Source organism: Rhinolophus sinicus, chromosome 8 (assembly GCF_057876585.1).
Source record: "Rhinolophus sinicus isolate RSI-liver-muscle chromosome 8, RSI-T2T, whole genome shotgun sequence".
NCBI classification, from domain to species: domain Eukaryota; kingdom Metazoa; phylum Chordata; class Mammalia; order Chiroptera; family Rhinolophidae; genus Rhinolophus; species Rhinolophus sinicus.
This window is the reverse complement of record NC_142508.1, coordinates 54749076-54767692: the sequence shown is the minus strand read 5'-3', so window position 1 is coordinate 54767692 and position 18617 is coordinate 54749076. Positions and strand designations below refer to the sequence as shown.

Below are 18617 nucleotides of genomic sequence, written 5' to 3'. Positions count from 1 at the left end.
ACTTAAACCCAAATCTAAGATCTCATCATAATTCTGGGCTGGCAGGAATTAAATCTAAACATTTATTATTTATATTAACATTGCCCAACATTGGGCAAAGTTTCAGGATCCTAAATGGTGCAAAGCGTAGGTGAAGATCCCTGTAGTCATTGATCATTGGCTCTCCCTGGATAATATGGAGATGGCCATTGTCCAGCTAGCTTGGTCCTTTTACATCCTGCTCCTCCACTGCTTCTACTCCATGCTTGGTGTTCAGGAATCTTTGAAAGGATTGGAGGCCGAGTGTCTAAACTCTTTGGGTACATCACACAGTCCCTCCCTTTTCTTATCAGATTGTATCTCACTAGATTTTCTGAATCCTGACCTCTTCCCAATATTGAGAAAATGTTTCCTCTTCCCTTTTGCTGCCCTGGAAGGTACTCTAGTTCTCCCATTTGCCTCCAGATCCCATGGATGTACCTCGTCAGTGAGTGTGGACTTCAACAAGAGTCAGGAAGAGCCTTAAAATCCAAGCAGCTTCCACTCTATAAGATATTAAGGTCTTTGCTGCCTTCTTGGAACGACTGAAGTGTACCGAGAGCAAAACACAAACAGAAGACTCAAAAAATTATTCTGCTCTGGTTCATAATAAAGGCCCTCTCTTGGCTTCAGCGGGGCAGAGTTTTGGTGAGTGCACTCCAGATTGTGTGTTTCCTTCTATCTGGGTGAAGAGAACCCACAACATTATCTTGATTTCTTGACTGTACATAGGCTAAATGACTGCTTTCCTTTTTTTCATCCAGATGCAATAATTCCAGTATAAGAGAACAAGGAAAGCACTTCTTCATTAGCTCTAAAAAGCAACAATTATAATAGTTTATAATTTACACTTGTTGATGAATGCTTCCCATAATATTAGTGAACATTGCTTCTCTGTGCTGATTATTTTATCAGGATTTTTATAACAATATTCGAACTATAAGGAAGCTAAGTTGTTTTTTGTTTGTGCTGCTTAGGGGATGGGTATTAGGAATGATTAGTTTTATTGATTAAATTATATAATCTGAAATTAATTGCTGTAATTTAAATGTATAGCCATTTGGCACTTAGTAGATACATTTTAAGGATAAAAATGTTTAAAACATTTTTATTATAGAAAGTTTCAAAAATATCAAAAATACAGAGAAGAGAATAGTTCAAGTATCACCCATATACTCACCAACCAGCTTAATTATCAACTCCTTGTCAATTTTGTTTTATTTATGTCCCCTCAGTTTTCTTTCCATCCCTCTTCCAATTATTTTGAAGCCAACCTTAGGCATGATATAATTTATCTGTAAATATTTCAGTATATCTCTCTAAATGGTAAGGAGTTAAAACAAGCAACAACAACATAATCATAATGCCTTTGTCACAGTTAAAAGTTAAATAATAATGAAAGAACACTTTAATTATGTCCTTATTTTCATCATTTATCTTATTTGCCTCTATTTAGAATTTAATAATACATTTATTTTAATGGAAAAAAATCTACATAAACTAACATAACCTGAAAGATATCCAGAATATGTTGTTAAGTGAAACAGCAAGTAATAGAATATACAACATGGTTCAATTTTTATTTAAAAAATTACAAATAACTACATCTATTTTTTGTTTAAACATATAAAAGGATTAGAAACATACACCCCAAACCAAGAATAGTTATTACTTTTAAAGTAAGAACAGTCATAGTTGGTATTGGGGTTGGGGAAAGGACTCTCACTTTTGATGTATTACTCACTATTTTTATTTAAAAATATATGTATATTAATTACCTTTGGAATTAAAGTTTCAAAAAAGAATTCATGAAAGGAAGGACTTAAATAAAAAGTCAATATGTGAAAAGAGAGACATTCTCAGATCAGGATATCCTGTCCAAATATTGCCCCTCAGTTGGATAATCTTATTCCTGGATTAATAAGTATAGCAGCTAGCGTGTATAGAGTGCTGACTATGTGCCAGCACTTAGACAAGTGCCCTCAATCTGATTATTTATTTCTCACTGTAACCCTTTGAGGTGGGTATTCCCATTTCACAGATGAAGAAACATGATCTAGATCAGTGAAATACCTTCCCAGAGGTTTGGAAGAGGCCGGCCAGGCTTCGAACTGAGGTGCTGGGACTCCTCTGCCCAGGCTTTAATCACTTCATTGAGTTCACTTCTCTTGGTTCAGAAGGTCTCACTGTTACAGAATGCATTTTGTTATTTTAATTCATACTTGTTGGACTCTGCTGTTGCTTAATTTCCATATTAGCTTTAATGACTTTATTTTGCTATAAACCCAATGGTCAGACAAGGTGCAGTAGTAATTTCTCTCATTTTCCCCCAAGTCAGTAGAGTCGGACTGGGCTAAAGAACTAAGGGGAGAAACAACCCCCAAAGAACTTCATGCTTTTCTGATTTGAGAAACATTTCCAAATAGGCAGATGGTTCTTGTCATTAGTGGCTTTCTGTACAGTTCTCTAGCTGCCTAACCTTTTCTTTCATTTTTCTGTTGCAAAATATCATAAAACTCTTCTTAATTTATCCATTCCATAAACACAGGACACAGAAATCACACATGTATGGGAATAGAAGTGCCCAGCACTTTTATTTAATTTCCATATTAGATGTAATCATAGATGTAAACAAGTTGAAACTAACTTTTTAAAAAACAATATGGATTAATCCTTGCAAACTGTAGCAGGTTTTTCACAACTTGACCTTAGCATCCATAGTGCTTTAGATGTTTTTTCTTTTTTTTTTGGTCATTTTTTTTTTGTGTTCTGGAATAACAAATTAAGTTTATTATTTAACATAGAAAAAAATGCAACAGGAAAGCAAACTAGCCTGTAAAATAACATACCTACCTGCATATACACAAACACATAACTATAATAGGATACTTAAATTATTTTTCATTCAAAACATTATTATAACCATTTCCTACTAGAGATAACTGAGATATTATTGTGTACCCAAAAGAAAACTATGTCTAACCTAAAGAAAATGGATGCTTAAAAAAATTTGCTGAAATTATTCAAGTGATTATTTAAGAAGATGAGTGGTTTGAAGTTTTCTATCCTTTGTACTCCTTTGCCCTAGCCCTCCTGTCAGAGATCATAGGAGCTCCACAGTTTGGGCTGGGAAAATACCCCTGATGAGATAGTCTTCCAGAATTTAGACCACTTGATGTCCCTCTTTACACACAGTGAGAAAGTATAGCCAGTATAAACAACAGACCATAGGAAGATACTGTCCAATACTTCTTGTATTATTAAAGTAAGATTTGAAGAGGATATTTTGAGGAATCTTATAAAAACTCACAATTCTGTTTAGTGAGATGGTTTAAAATAATTCAATTGTAACTCCTTTAGGAGGCCCAGACAGAGAAGAGACTTTTTGCTCTGAAGGGGGAAGAATTTTCCACTGCCTAATGTCAGGAAATGTTGTAGCATTCTTTGGAAGATCTCTTGTTAATTCAGAAGCCGTAATGTAGAAAAACCCAGTTCTGAAGCCTGCCCTCTAGGTAGGTCTCCCACCAGGATCTGGGACAAATCATGAATTTAGGTCTGATAAACTGCAAGCTTGTTCCTCCAAGGAGGTGTGTTTTTCCTGTGTCTTGTATTATATATACCATGGTTGGCTTTTTAGTTATTTCTTTCTCTGGGTCATCTTGCAGTTTTTGTTATACTAGAGAAAGTAAGTGTCCAAACTTGAGTGTTTATTTGTATGACAAATGTGACAATATAAACCATTTGGCACTGGAGGCTGTCTATAAGGTCACAGTTTTCAAGACATTTTAAGTATTAGGGATGGAAATTTCCTTAAAGATCTCTGCTCAACTCTTCATTTAACGCATTTGGAAACTCTGGCTCCATCAAGGTTAAGTAACTAATGGCAATTCCAGGACTAGAGAGCTCTCACTATACCATGGTTAAGTCCTTTGGCTCTGAAGTTCCACGGTGGTCTGGGTTTGAATCCTACCCCTGCCACTTATCAGCTATGTGACCTTGTGCAAGTTACATCACCTCTCTGTGCTTCAGTTTCCACATCTGAAAATGGGATAATCAGAGTACATAGTTTCCAGGGCTATTATGAGGATTAAATAAATGAATGTAAGTTAAACACTTAGCAAAATGCCTGGTACATAGTGAGTACTGAATATTAATAGGTGCTATTAGAATTAGAATGCATGTCTCCTACCTCTCAGTTGATGACTTTATAGTTGAAACACATTGTCTCTCCTGATATCCCTTAAATATAGTAAAATATTTCAATAACATTTCTCATTAGAATTGGTTAAATATTTTAGAAAAGAACACATATTTAAGAAGTATTATCTTAATTTTTCCATATGAGGGGTATCCATGTAATAAATGCAGAATTTGGAATGAAATGAAAAATTAAATGATGTATGTCTGAGTATATTCATGTAGTACATTATATAATAAATTACTTTTTAATATAGCCACAATTCCTAATTTGCATAAACAATTGATCACTTTAGTGGCTCATTAGATAAATTAAGCCCAACTAACCAATACAAACTTATTACAAATGCACATCTGGAATGTGAAACTGTTACTGGAACTCATTGGAACTGAAATTTTCCAGGAAAGGGAACCCTTGATTTTTCAATAAAAGAGGAAATATCTATTACGGGTCCGTGTAGATGATATGGATTTAGCAATGATTTGTTCTTCAATTATAATCACTTACTGCCTTTTAAAGAGAGATTTATATCTTTGCAGCTCTGTATGAAGACATATTGCTATAGCAACAATGGCTAATCTTAGATCTATGATACTGTCCATCAGTTAAACTGTTAGTGTCAGCTCTATACATTGAGCCAAGTGTAGTGAGTTAAGCTTTATTTCTATTCTTATTAGGTACATATAAGTGGCAGATACTTTATGCTGCCTACTCTGCCATTCTCACTAAGCCTTTTTTCTTGCTAGTAGGATCCTAAGTTTTCCTCAAATATTGGGTGGCCATGTGCTTTAGGGAAGTTGGATTTCCCCTCAGCCTTGAGGGGAGGCAAATCTTGAAGAGTCTAAACCAGGTATTCTAATTATTGCCCTTCCAGTGATTGATTTAGAGATGAGCATGTGACATAATTTTGGCCAATGAGAACTGAACAGAGTCTTTGGGGAGGAGTGTGCTTCTGGGTAAAATTTACATGTAGAAGGAAACACTTCTCCCTTGATTCTTGTTGTCTTTATATGGTGCCTAGAATTGCAGATGCCATCTCAGGGCCTTGAGGAGGGCCCTTGGGGACAAGCCAACCTATTAATGTTGGTAAAGTAGAAAGCACCTGGGTCCTTCTTGATGTTAGCGAATTACCAAGTGGATTCACACTGGACCTACTCTACCTCTGGACCTCTTGTCATTATTTAAACCAATTTTACTTGGCCTTCTCCTGTTTCCAACAGAAACATGCTAACTGGTGCAATGTAAAATTTTGTAGTTATAATTCTGGTTTCTTGGTGTTCTTTGATTGTAGTTGCCAGAATGAGCTGAAGTTTGAAGATTGCTCAATAGGACCAGGCATAGCATGGGCCTCTCCTCCCATGGTTTCACTTGCCGGTGACCACTATCTAGATAATTGTAAGTATTTAAATTTACATTAACCAGAGCTGTTCCTTTATACCTTGAGTTAGTGTTTTAGATACAATTGTGTATATATTAAATTATAAAATTATTAATCTCATAGGGTCCCATTTTTCCTTTTTCCTCTCTTAAACTCTTTGGATACCATCATTCTGGGGCACAGTGCACTTCAGGAGGCCAACCTGAATGGAGGATTACCTCAGTCAGTGCAAAGAATGCTGTAGAGCATTTGCTACATCAGAACAACCATCTCCTTTGAGCTGACATATTGTTTTCCTAACAAAAATGTTTAATTTAGATATCTTAAAATTGACTTCCCTCCTTTTTTTTTTGTCATGAGCACAGAATCATGCAATAGCAGCTGTCGATGAAGAAGACTGAACATATGTGAATTGGGATGAGTGTTGTGATAAATGAAACAGAAAATTAATTCAACATATATTTCAGATATATTTAAGTTTTCTGCTGTATGAATACTAGATATAGATGTTCACTGATTCATATAAATCACCAGGGTTACAGTTTATAGAAGCCTTATAAAATAAATGCCATTGGATGATGGTCAAGTCTAGAGGGATATCGTACCCCCTTTAGAAAAGTCTTCCTCAACTGATTTCATTCCTGAATAAGTTGCTTCGTTTTGGCTACCATCTCTTTATGTGCCTTTACCATGTATAGTTACTGACAGAACAGTTAGTCCCCTTTACTACGAAACTCTTCTTTGAATGTTGTGTTTTCATCAAGAGATTTGTCATTGGACCCATTGGGGACCAAGCCATGGATGTAGAGGATGGGGATCTCATTTAAGGATGGCACTGTGTGGTCGGGGGTTTCTATCAGTCATTGAGGCAAAGCAAACTGGGAGTGACCTGAACATATGGGGCCTGTGCAAAGAGACCCTTAGAAAAGTCCCCAGGTGAGGTCTGAACCCCTGGGCATCGCTGTGTAGTGATTTCTTCTTCTCTTGGTAATAGACAGATTAATACACTGTGGTTATTGTTCATAATCAAAGAACAAAATCCCCATTCCCTTTTCTGGCACACAGGCTACTACATATCTACATTGGGGAGGAAAATAAGAAATGTGTGCATAAAGCTTAAGAAATACTTGTCTAAAGCTTGCTAAATTAGAACACCTGCCTGCCAGCCCTTTTTAGGAGGTATGTTTGTAGAGAGAGATTGGGGAAAAAATGTGTTCTTCAATGTGCCATATAAGGCAAAACAAAGGTGTGACTGAATGTTATTATGGGGTTTTCGATTTCTGCCTATAGACAAGCCATACCTTTTTCAAGACTCTGTCTACTTTTGCTGGAAAACCTTCCTCCAACTCAGTCCTCACAGAAACTCACCTGTAGGGGTGAATCTCCTTTTTACTCTCCACTTCCCTTCCTACCTGAGCAATACAAGCTTTGGATGATAAAAAAAAAAAAAAAAAAAAAAATGTCACCTTTAGGCATAATGCTGGAAGCGATATGAATAATACTGAGATATTGTTTGGCATTGCATCTGATACGAAATAAAATGCATGTGAGGTCCTTTGTTATGTCTCTATCTTTTGGCATCCTGAAATTTCCTCCCCACTAAGATATGAAGAATTAAAGTACGAGTATAGTTTATGCTGGAAATGAGAGGCATCCCTAATTTTTGAGAATCCAATGACAGGCCCTAAAATCAGCATCCACAAGGCCCAGAGCCTCAGATTAGTGCTGGATCACTAGCTCCTTTGGGGAATAAGAATGTGAATATTTGTGGGAGCCAAGAGGTTTATGTAGCTACAGAAGGGAAGCTGGACTCTATATGCTTGACTGCTTTTATGCATTTATGCAAAGTGAAATAGTAAAGTCTTTTAGAAAATGTTAGTGTTTCTCATGTGTATTAAGGAGTGCCAAGAAAATTGTGTGTGTGTGTGTGTGTGTGTGTGTGTGAGAGAGAGAGAGCGAGCGAGAGAGAGAGAGAGAGAGAGAGAGAGAGAGAGAGAGAGAGAGAAAGAGAGAGAGAGAGAGGAGAGAAGTCCCAGGGCAGAGCTCTGGTCACTTGGTCAGCCCCTCTGTCCTCGAAAAGAAACTCATTCAAGTGCTGAAAGCTTTCAAGTTCTGCATTTCATTTTAGTAAATGAGGTGAAATTCCAATGTAGTCACACAGCCCCGTCTAATTATACTATAATAGATCGCGTTCGTTTTTACATTTCAGAGTATTCTTACATGTTTTGCAAGTGTTTTTGTCCAGTTTCTACCATATATTACAAGCTCTTTGCATGAACAGATCTTCTGTATTCATATTCTTTTGTATTCTTGCACGTGACACACACAGCAAATCCTGATAACGTGCCAGTTTTAACCAATAGATAAGGTAGTTCTTTAAAGGTTACAAAAAACTTTAGCAACTGGCACCAGAATCAGTTTTAAGCTCTTTTCTTAAGAAATACATTTAGAGGATTATAAACATTTCAGTTGTCTTGGTAGCATTCTTCCTATGATTTCCACTTCTTAAAGAAAGCAACAATAGACATAAGTTAATCACTTTAGTTACTGTCCTCATTTAATCTATTAAGCAAATAATTGTTCAGTATACACTTTTAAAAATACATCCCTGTCGACCATGCCTTATTTCCTGTTTTGTTTTTCAGTATCTTTTCATTGTTACTTCAAATGCCAGTTTTCCCAAGTTAGATGTAAAGGACAGGAGGAAGGCTGGGTCTTTGCGGTGTCAAGACTTGTCTTTCCCCTTGGCCTGTTTGATCCTTTATTTGCCTTCTACCTCTAGAGGGCACACACTTGATTTACAATGACCATTTAATGGCAACCATGAGGCACATAGTCTCAGAGATAATGCAGGCACCCAAGGATGCAGCTGAAGGAAGAAGCAAACACACCAAAATAGATAGTTCTGCCTTAGTTAATGAAGATCACAGATGGAAATATTTTTCTTTTTTTCCTGTGGACATGCTGGGTTTTTAGAACTGATGCTATTAATCAATCTATCCTAAAACAGAAACAGTCGCAAATATGTAATATAGAGTGTATGTGGAATAGAAAACAAACCTTTAACTAAGTCTGGTTTTTTTTTGAAGTTGGAAAATGTTGCCAGCCTGTTTTTGATGTAATTGAAAATGTTTAGAAGCTTTCCTGAAGAGCTGATTAATATATCAAAATAAAACAAGGCAATTTTGAGTCTAATTTTGTTTGTTTACTATGTAATACAAGAGTCTTGGCTTTGAAATTCTGCCATGCAGGGTGAAAAATGACTGTCAGTGTGAAACAAAGTAGTCTATTGAAAAGAACATTGTGTCTAATAGGGAACAGCTGATACCAGCCCAACAAATGATAGATGGAATTACAATATCTTAATCAGTCTGAGTGGTTCCTATGGGCAAAGTAGAGAGTCCAGATTTGACTATGGGTGGTGGTGGGGGTCTTTTGACCCACGCATCTCTTGGTGCAAGAACCACAAGGTGGGGAGTTGGTGGGGAGGCATTCTGGTCCAGGCTGGAAGAACCAGGAGAGTTTGGAACCCTGATAAGTTGCACAGATTGGAGCATCCTCACAAGGGTGGAAGTGATATCGTGAGGGAAGCGTTGGCATAGCTCCTGTAGAAGGGGCTGGAATTTCACTGTGCTCCAAGAAGCTTTTCCAAGGGCTTCTAGATTTTCTAAATCCAAATGAATTGAAATAGGTAATTATATTTTGGTACTTAGCTTTTGGAGGAAGAGACCATAATTCAAAAAAACGTGCTGTGCTAGAAAAAAAAAAAATGAGTGAAATTTAACCAAGAGTTTCTGCTTATCTGGTTAAAACATAATTATCCCAAGAGAGAAAAACGCCTGCCCTAGAGTGGTTTTGCATCTTCTTTTTTCCAGGAAAGTCCCAATTTCAAATATTTTTTCCATTCTTTCTTCCTTTTTTTTTTTTCTTTAAAGAGCGTGAAGGCAGTCCCCCACTACCACAAATTATGCAGTCGAGTTTCCCACATTTGGGGAAATCGCAGGGGTCAGCACACCCGGAGTGCAATGGGTGAGCCTAGCCCTGGGAAAACCACCTTTATGATCATGGTGTCTCCCCTGCCAGGTAAGTGTTTTTTCCATTATTTCAATCATTGACATCTCCTAGAAACTGAATATAATGGTGGTCAACAGCACTGTATCTGCTAGACTGTCTTTCAAACCCAGAAGCAATGCTAAAGTCTTTTATGCGACCACAGGTCTTGGTTTAGGGTTCAGAAAATAAGGGCACGGTATATAGAAGATGAGCTGAAAACAACAACAATAACACAAAATCAACTTAATTTCCCACCCTTTTAGGTAGATACTAAAGTATCTGTCCAGGTTGTCATGCAGCCTCTGTTTGAATATCTCCTCTGATATAGCTCGGAAGGCATCTAATTATTATTAAGCTTTGCATCCTTAGCCAAATCTATTTCCTATAGCCTCACTTGTCAGGAACAACAGAGAATGTCCTCTGGTTTTGTTGTGATGGTCCTTCAGATATGCAGATGGTTGGTATATCATCCCCCCGAGTCTCTTCTCTCTCAGGCCATCCTTCCTCAAGCCCTTTAATCATTTTATGCCTAAAAAGATTTTCACTGTTCTAGGGGCCTTAATATTCTACTTTGGTTGTGGTTTTCCTGGTCTAGCTTCTGCAGAATAGAACTGGCTCCCCACCCCTCTTTTTTAAAAGTCTCTGATAACGCAGTTTGACATCGTTTTAGTTCGTTTGGTAGCCACATCTTAATGTTGTTCCTACTGAGCTTGGCTTGTGGTCAATTGATGCCTCTTGGCCTATTTCAATAAATGACTATTTTCCTCTTGCCTCCTCCTGCCATGTACCTGTGTATTTGATTCTAAAAATTGGCATATGGCACTTTCCTTTTATACCCAATGTGTATGTTTTTTGAATTTTGACCTGCCATTCAAATCTGTCAAACTCTTCTAAAATCTTGATTTTCATCTAATGTACTGGTTTTTCTGTCAGCTACAAATTTAAGTAGGTTTTCCATGTTTTTATAGGTGTTATTATAGTATTATAAAAAAACAAAACAAAACATGCACTTTGCAGTGACACAGGTCTTGGTTTTTAATTCCAGCTTTGTACACCTGCTGTCTGATGTTGACGTGTTTTTTAAACTCCCCAAGCCCAGTTCACTCATAATGAAAACGAAGATAATACTTTCTACCATTTAGGTTTGTTGTGAGCATTCATAATAATCTAAGTGCCCATTGCATGACAGAGGATGGTGATGGTAATAATAATAATAATAGTAAATATTTTATTGATATGGATTCAGAATAAATTCTCTTATTTTCTTTCTGCTTATCTGGGTCAGAGTTAATATTTTGGATAGGACCAAGGACAGAGCCACGGAGCCTCTAGAGGCCATTCTCCAGGTTGACACACATTAAATAGACAAATAACACCGAGCAATAAATATTTACTGTGCACAACTATGTTTCAGCACTTTTCTAGTGGTTAGGGTCGTAGTGGTAAAAGACAGAAAAGTCTCTGCTGTCATGCAGCTGACATTTACAAGTGCAGGGCTCCTGCATAATGTGGGGACATCATTCATATAGATTTTGTTGGCTCTGTAAGAGGAGGAGACATACATACAGACAGACAGAGAGACAGACAGACACGTACATGTATGTCTCATGGTGTATATAATACCATAGTAGTAATAGATAGAGATAAGAGCTAGAAAATGCAATATCAGATATTATACAATATTGGATAATAGCAAGAACTATGTAGAAAAACAAAACAAGGTACTCAAAATATGATGGGGTCAAATGCTGTCTTACCTCAGATGGTTAGAGAAGCTCTCTCTAAGGAGGCAACAGTGGGGAGAATCCTGGTGACTTCTGCAACTCTCGTAAGGTTATGTTCAGAAGGACATCGGTTCATAAATTCAAGCGTTTTGGGTAGGAGTTGTCAACCGGGCACTTATTCCCTGGTTAAAACACTGTCCTACTTATCCATCAAGTCCCCCAAACAGTAAGAGACTTTGTAAATATACTTGCCCTAAATAATATTAACCACCGATGGACCTGAGTTTGTTCGGGGGATTGGGGTAGGCACAGGATTTGCATTCCCTTGTCCATATGAAGGTTTTTCTCTGTCTGGTGTTTCCCCCAAGTGAATGTGCAACTGCATGGAATGTAAAGCAAAGGGGACCCCGATGGGCCAGCCAGATCATTTGACTCAACCCTGGTGACTCATGGGGTGGCAGGAGCATCAGCCAGGTTGCCCTCGTGTCCCTCACCATGTACACGATGTCCCCAGTTTCACTAATCCTGAAACCTGCAAAAAGAGGTTTGCAGGATCTTTATTACTTTTCCCCAAAGAATCTGTCCTGGTTCCAGGGATCCCCCACTTCCTTTTCTAAGGGCATACAAAACATCTCTCTAATCCTGTTAGAATGTCACCATGTTTTGAAATCAAGCTTGTTGGTCTGTAGATCACGGAATACATTTTTCTCCCCATGTTGAAAAATTAGAATACTATTTTTCTAGCTCCATTGCCCCAGTACCTTTTCTATTCTCCAGATCCTTTAAAGGTTACTGACAGTAACTCTTAGATTACATCTGCCAAGTCTCTCCATACTCTGGGATGTAATTTGTTTAGGCCTGGAGACTTGAACTCATTTAACACAGTGAGATCGTCTCCTGCTATCACCTTACTTATCTCATACTTCAATTTCTTCTAAACTACATTTATTCCACCCTTCCGAGTTTCAAGATCATTCTCCTTGATAAAGAAGATAGAAATACAACAGAGGTAGAGATATATGACTTTCTTTTTATTCGTTAATGTTATATCATCTGCCCCAAGCAGTGAGCGTGCTTTTTAGGTTCATCTTTTTCACTTTGATTGTAGCTGATAAGCTGTGTGTGTGTGTGTGTGTGTGTGTGTGTGTGTGTGTGCGCGCTTCTGAGTTTGTGGATGAAAGGCTTCAGCATATTTCACTACAATACATTGAGGGATTAATCCTCCTGTCATGTTCTTTCAGTTCAATAGGCCCATGCACATTTTCTGCACACAGTCACGTCACGAGTGGGGGCTCTGGAACCACACAGTCCAAGGGCAAATCCTGGCTGTTCCACTTCTTGCAGCAGTGAGACCACGGACAGGTTAGTTAACCTCTCTGAACCCGAGTCACCTCAGCTGTAAAATGGAGGTAATAATGCTTACTTCCTAGAATTTGAGAGTAAATGATTTAATACATATAAAGGGCTTGGAATAATGTCTGGCACATAGTGAGTACTTATCATCACCACCATCATCTCTAGTGTGTTCCTATTATCTTTCAAATATATTTTTAAAAGTCTCACCTCATTACAGAGCTTCTGGGTCAGTCATAATTTGTCATGGCTAGGGCACATTCAGTCCAATTCTTTGTATCTTGTATCTCTGTATTCAGTCCCAAATAATGAGCATTGATATAAATAATGGTGACATGAGGCTCTCAAAGATCATGACTCATCAAAGGAAGATTAAATTACATTTAGTGTGCTCATGGCTGTTGCAAAGTAAATGCCTCCAATAAAGACGCTCATTTGAGTCTGGTTTGAAAGAAAAAAAAAAAAAAAACTTTCTACTTCATCAGAGAATCCAGGTAATTTATAGCCCTTTCCAAGTCTTCTGGCTTAATTTGAAAGCTAAAGGAAAACTTATCTTGGTCCCAGATGAGGTCAAACAAATCTATAACACCCCATGGGAATCCTAAAATATTGTTTCACAACAGTACGAAAAAGTAAACTTGTAATCACCAAGGGAATCCTGAGCCCATCAGATCTTTGGACCGTATTAGGGCTGTTGGTGGAACATTTGATAGAATTTGATTGGTTGCTGTATGGAGTGTGTGTGTGTGTGTGTGTGTTTCTGATGAACCATTCACCTGCCTTTATGTTTTCATGATGAAGCTCTCTTGGCATAACTATAATTCCATTTCTGGCCTCCCCTGATTGGAGAAAGAACTAAACCTACTTCACTCAGATCTTTCTTTCTTGGAGCTCTCCTTTCTACAGGATACTGACATATTGGAAACTTGTAGAAGCAGCCAGTGCCTGGGTGGGGAAGGTCCTCCAGGAGTGAAATGATGCTGTGACTAAAGGGTAAACCAGCCTAAGTGAGAAGCAGTATTAGCAAGTCCCTCTGTGCCCACGCCTCCGGTCAAATCCTCAAATCAGTTTTATCAGTAATAATAATCAGCTGGTGTTTTGATCTCTATTTGTCTCCTGTGTCTTATTTCTGAATTGATTCTTAACTTGAGAAGGGTAGAGAGGAATATTATTTATTGATGCTCTCATTCTTCAAATGATACAAATAGTAAGCGTGAAGGTGAGCAATATTTATTAACGTTTTCTTTACGTGTAACCGAGACAGTCTTTTGGTAATCTGTGCAAACATGACCTGATTGACCTCCTCCTGGGAAAACTTGCCCTTATTTCTATCTCTCATCACAGTCAAACAGATAAATCTAGAAACCTGTGATGAAAAAGGACCTATTGGTTGCACCTAGACAGAGGGCACATCGAGATCGAGCTGACTGGAAAATGACTTTCAGGGCTGGGGTGGCAGGCTATTTTTTTTAGCATAGGAGGTAGAGGAGAATCACTGTCCTGGAGAAAAGGGAAAGTTTGAGCAGGATCAAGAGCAGAGGCCATGTAGATGCCCAGAAAGCAGATTGGAAATTTCTTAAAATGGTTGTCTTGTACAACATTCCATGCAGTGACGAGATACATTTTAGTCCCCCCTGAACAAGTGCATACCAAGCTTAGTCTTGCCAAGACAGAGAGAGCTAAAGAGTAGACTGGAGCGTGGAAAGAAAGTAAAAGGTGGCCTGGATGTACAGGGGCTGGGATATAGATATGAAGAACCCAATAAGTAGGAGAGAGTTTAAAAACTTGTTAATGAGTATGATTCAAACAGCTTGACCAGAAGAGAATACGCTGAATGTTCTAGGCAGGACCTTCCAGGAGTGGAAGGAAATAAGCAGAGGAGAAATTAGAGTTCTCAAGGTGAAGAACCAAGGGTGACTCTGCTGAACCACAAAGTTAATGCCAGGAAAGCCTGAAGATAGTGACTGTTCTTTGGGATTCGGATGGGAGATTGGTTTATTCAGGGGCCAGACACCAGAGCTGAATCTAAATCTAAAATGAAATATTTATTGATCAATTGCTACATACCTATCACTGTGCCAGACACTGGCAAAATAATGACGAGCCAGCTCAACCTAACTCTTGCTCTCATGAGGCTTACAGTCGAGTGGGAGGTAGAGCCAATTAAAAAGAAAAAGTTGCAAGTGCTACGTGGTACAAGGGTGCCATGGCAACACAGAGGCTGCACCTGACCCAGTAGCTGGCACATAGATCAGAGACATTTTTCTGGAGGAAGTTTCATCTAAGTTGAGCCCTGAAGGACATGTTGGCGGTAGGCAATCGAGGAAGAGCATTCCAGGCAAATTGAGTAGCCAAGGCCTGGTGGCTGTGAGAAAAAGCTTCAGAGTTAAGCATTCAGAAACCTGCAAGTGGATCGACACCATACTCCAGGCGTCTTTTACAGGTCATCACTTTGCCTGAGGTTTGAGTCTGCAGAAAAAGTGGAAATGGGCCTTGGCAGGGTCACCTGGTGGAAAATGTCCCCTGGCATCTGTTCCTTGGGGTGCAAGGGATAGAGCAATAAAAAGTGGCACTAAGAGGGTCTCTAGGTGAGTGGAGTGGGTATTGTGAGATTCTCTGGGTACTGAGGCATTGGGCGGAGGGAAAACATGCTGCTAAGTCCAGAAAAAAAAAGAATACCAAATAGGAAAGTGAACCTTGTGCAAGGCAAGGAAAAAAAAGACAATTTAGTTTCATATGTTACATTTTAATAATAGTCATTTGTAACTGCATAATGAAATTTGTGAACAAAAAGTTCATTTCCAGAAGAATAATCTCTAACTGATATGCAATGCCTCAGTAGGATTTGGCCAGGTTTTAATTTTAGTTTGAATAAATAATGTAAGATACTAGGCTGGGTGAGATAAAAGGAAATCTCTGTGCTTTCATCTCTCCATGATGGAAATAATAACTACTTTATTTCAAAACAAGTTTCCAATTAGTTTCTGTGAAATATTATTATCCCCTTTTCCCAGATACTGTAGCTCATTTTGAAACTTAATTTTGATAATACATAAACATTTCTGAAACTTACTCTGCAGTAATGGCAGTTATACTTGCGAGGAGGAATGCTGTCGGGCTGTAGTCATATTATTTGGGACTATTCTAAATAACAGTAGAAACAATAAAAGAGAATTAATTGAAGTGTGGTCGTGTTTCCTGGCTATTCATGACCTGGCATGGACTTATCTTCACCCTAGAGTATAGATCAAAGCCACTTCCTCCAAAGTTGTTTGATGGACTTTTTTTTTCCTTCAAGACTAGTTTAGTTGTGCTTCACTTAAGGTTATATGTCATCTTGTCCGCATTTAAAGAGCTGATATTCTTTAGATAATTAATGTACTCATTCGGTAAACCCCACTGAGGACCACCTGTGCCCCAGGCCTTGGGCCAGATGCTGGGGTTTGTGTTGTGAATCAGGCAGGGGTGACCTTGACCTTTGAGGTGCTCACAGTCTAGGGGTACTTGAGAAAGTCTAAGGGCACTTTGGTGGAGAGGTTCCTCCACTCAAGTTTTCCCCCCGACATCCTACAGAAATAAAGATAACACATTCTAATTTGTATTTTAAGTCAGGACCTGATGCTTATCTGTGAATCATTCTAGATGGATAAACTGAGGCACCATTACTCAGATTCAAACCGTTAGTAACATAGTGGTGATTTCAGTTGGAAGGTTGGTCCCTCGATGAGTTCTTCCCTCCCCAGGCTCCATAAGCTCACTTGTCTACAATTGCAGTGTACGGTTCGCTGTGTTTTTCTTCCTTCAACGCACAAAGGCAGACTGGTGATGCTATTTTTCAGATAAAGAAAATAAGGCAGGAGAGTTAACCCAAGGCCACTTATCACTTTTATGGAGGAGCCCGAATCACAACTCCTACCCCTTGAGTTTCCAGACGGTTGCCTAGCTACCAAACCCTCCCTTCTCTTCTACTGCACAGCAGCTGAGCAGGCACTTAATAATCATAATTGATAATGCTGGCAAAAGGGAGAGCCCAGGGTGATTCTGGGGAGTGTGGTTTCACACACCCAGTGGTTTTATTCTTCCTCTGGTCAACACCTTACACCCAGTTGTTTTCGATAGCACCCCTGTGTTAGTCCACAACGCAGCTTTCTTTTCTACGTGGATGAGTTCTCTTTTCTGTCTTTCTCAACTATTCTTTTTTGGGGGAATCCAGTTGCTATTTACAGGTATGACACATTAAAACAACAACAACAACAACAAGAACATCTGTCCTAGGGCTTCTTAGAGAAGAGTCCCACCCTAGCATTTTTAAGAAATAGAATGCAATTCAGTGAAAGTTAAATACATTCCACCAGAAAGTAACATTTCTGCTTCTTAAAGTATGAGCTCCATCGGTTAATTGATTAATTATGTTAAAAATATTTGAGCACCTCTTTGTCTCAAATACTAGTGGGAATAAAAAGATAAATTTGTTTATCCTTCCAATTATAATTTATGGAGTGCCTGGCATGTACCAAATACCATGCTGATGCTGGGGATTCTGTAGTTTTCCTCACGTTTCTCGAAGTCCAGGGGCAGTTGGACAATCTGGAATGATCCCACAAGTAGGTAATTGAAACTTTCCTATGTGCCTCAGCGGAGAAGCACAGGAGCTGTGAGTGCCCACTACGGTGGCTCTGACAGTTGGGGAAGGCTTCCCAGCGAAAGTGATGCTCAAATTGAGTTCTGATGAATTAGAAGAGGAAACTAGACAAAGAGGGGAGGAAAGAGCATTCCAGGCAGAGGAAACAACATGTTCAAAGGTCCTGTGGTAGGTGGGAACATGTGGAGTCCAGGGGCTATAAGACTGTATGGTTTGAATGACATGCGAAAGTGAGCAGAAGCTGGAGAGAAGAGGACCGAGGCCAGGCCACGCGTAGTATCAGACCCAATGCAGAGCACTACCTCATTTCAGCGAAGGCTGCAGTGGCCAGTGCCCTACCAGCTCCCACCAACGCTGTGCTGACCTGATCCAAAGTGTGCCTGGGGCTTCCCTGGCCCTTGCGGGAGACCACTGGCAGTCATACGGGATGACACAGAAGTGCCAGGGAGTTATCATCCCCAGGACAACTCTCAGCCATTGGCAGATGAAAGGCAATGGGTGAATGCTTCTCCCCTTTGTCTCCGGGGGATGATTCTGAAATGCATTACTCACAGTCCCTCAGAAGCTCCCCAGGGGGTTGACCACAGTTGTTCACAGTGGTGGTCAAATCGCTCATTTTCTTTCCTCCTTCCCCAGTCCACTCACTTTCCCTAACCTATGTCTCATGCTCCCTAGGGTCACTTTGTAAATGAAACTATGTACAGGCAAGCTTTTGTGTCCTGCTGTTCTAGGGGAAGCCAGGTAGAAGCACCATGTTAAAAAGTTTGGAATTTTGTCTTTTTCTTAAAATCAATGGAAAATGATTATTTTAAACATGATGGTGAAATCAGCATGGTAGCCCTTCAGAGACATGTTTGGGCTGCCGTGTGGAGAACAGGTTGGGGAAAGATAAGAGTAGATGATGACAGAGCACTTAGTGGGTCGCAGGAGTCCAGGCAAACAGAGTCGGAATAGAGTGGGAGCAATGAAGATGGAGAGAAATAGACAGATGTGAGAAATACTTAGGGCCTCTAATTGACAGCACTTGGTGACAGATTGCATATGGTAGGTGAGGGAGAAGGAGGTATTTGAAACGACTCCTAAGTATCCGACTTTCTTAGCTGGATGGATGATGACACTGTTCCCTGCACTGGGGACTCTTGGACATCAGATGTAGGGAGGGAGTAAACGTTCTTTATGATCCAAGTGATGGAAAACACAGTACAAACTGGTTTAGGTAAAAGGAGAATCAGTTGACTAACGTAAATGAAA

At 39.2% G+C, this 18617-nt stretch overlaps 1 non-coding gene across 1 annotated transcript; it reads right to left on the bottom strand.

The window, feature by feature from the left end:
* Window positions 1-9525: 9525 nt before the first annotated feature.
* Window positions 9526-9685, bottom strand: LOC141567781 (U1 spliceosomal RNA). The gene has a single exon (XR_012490610.2). It is a non-coding gene; the product is annotated as a U1 spliceosomal RNA (small nuclear RNA).
* Between the last annotated feature and the right edge of the window lie 8932 nt (window positions 9686-18617).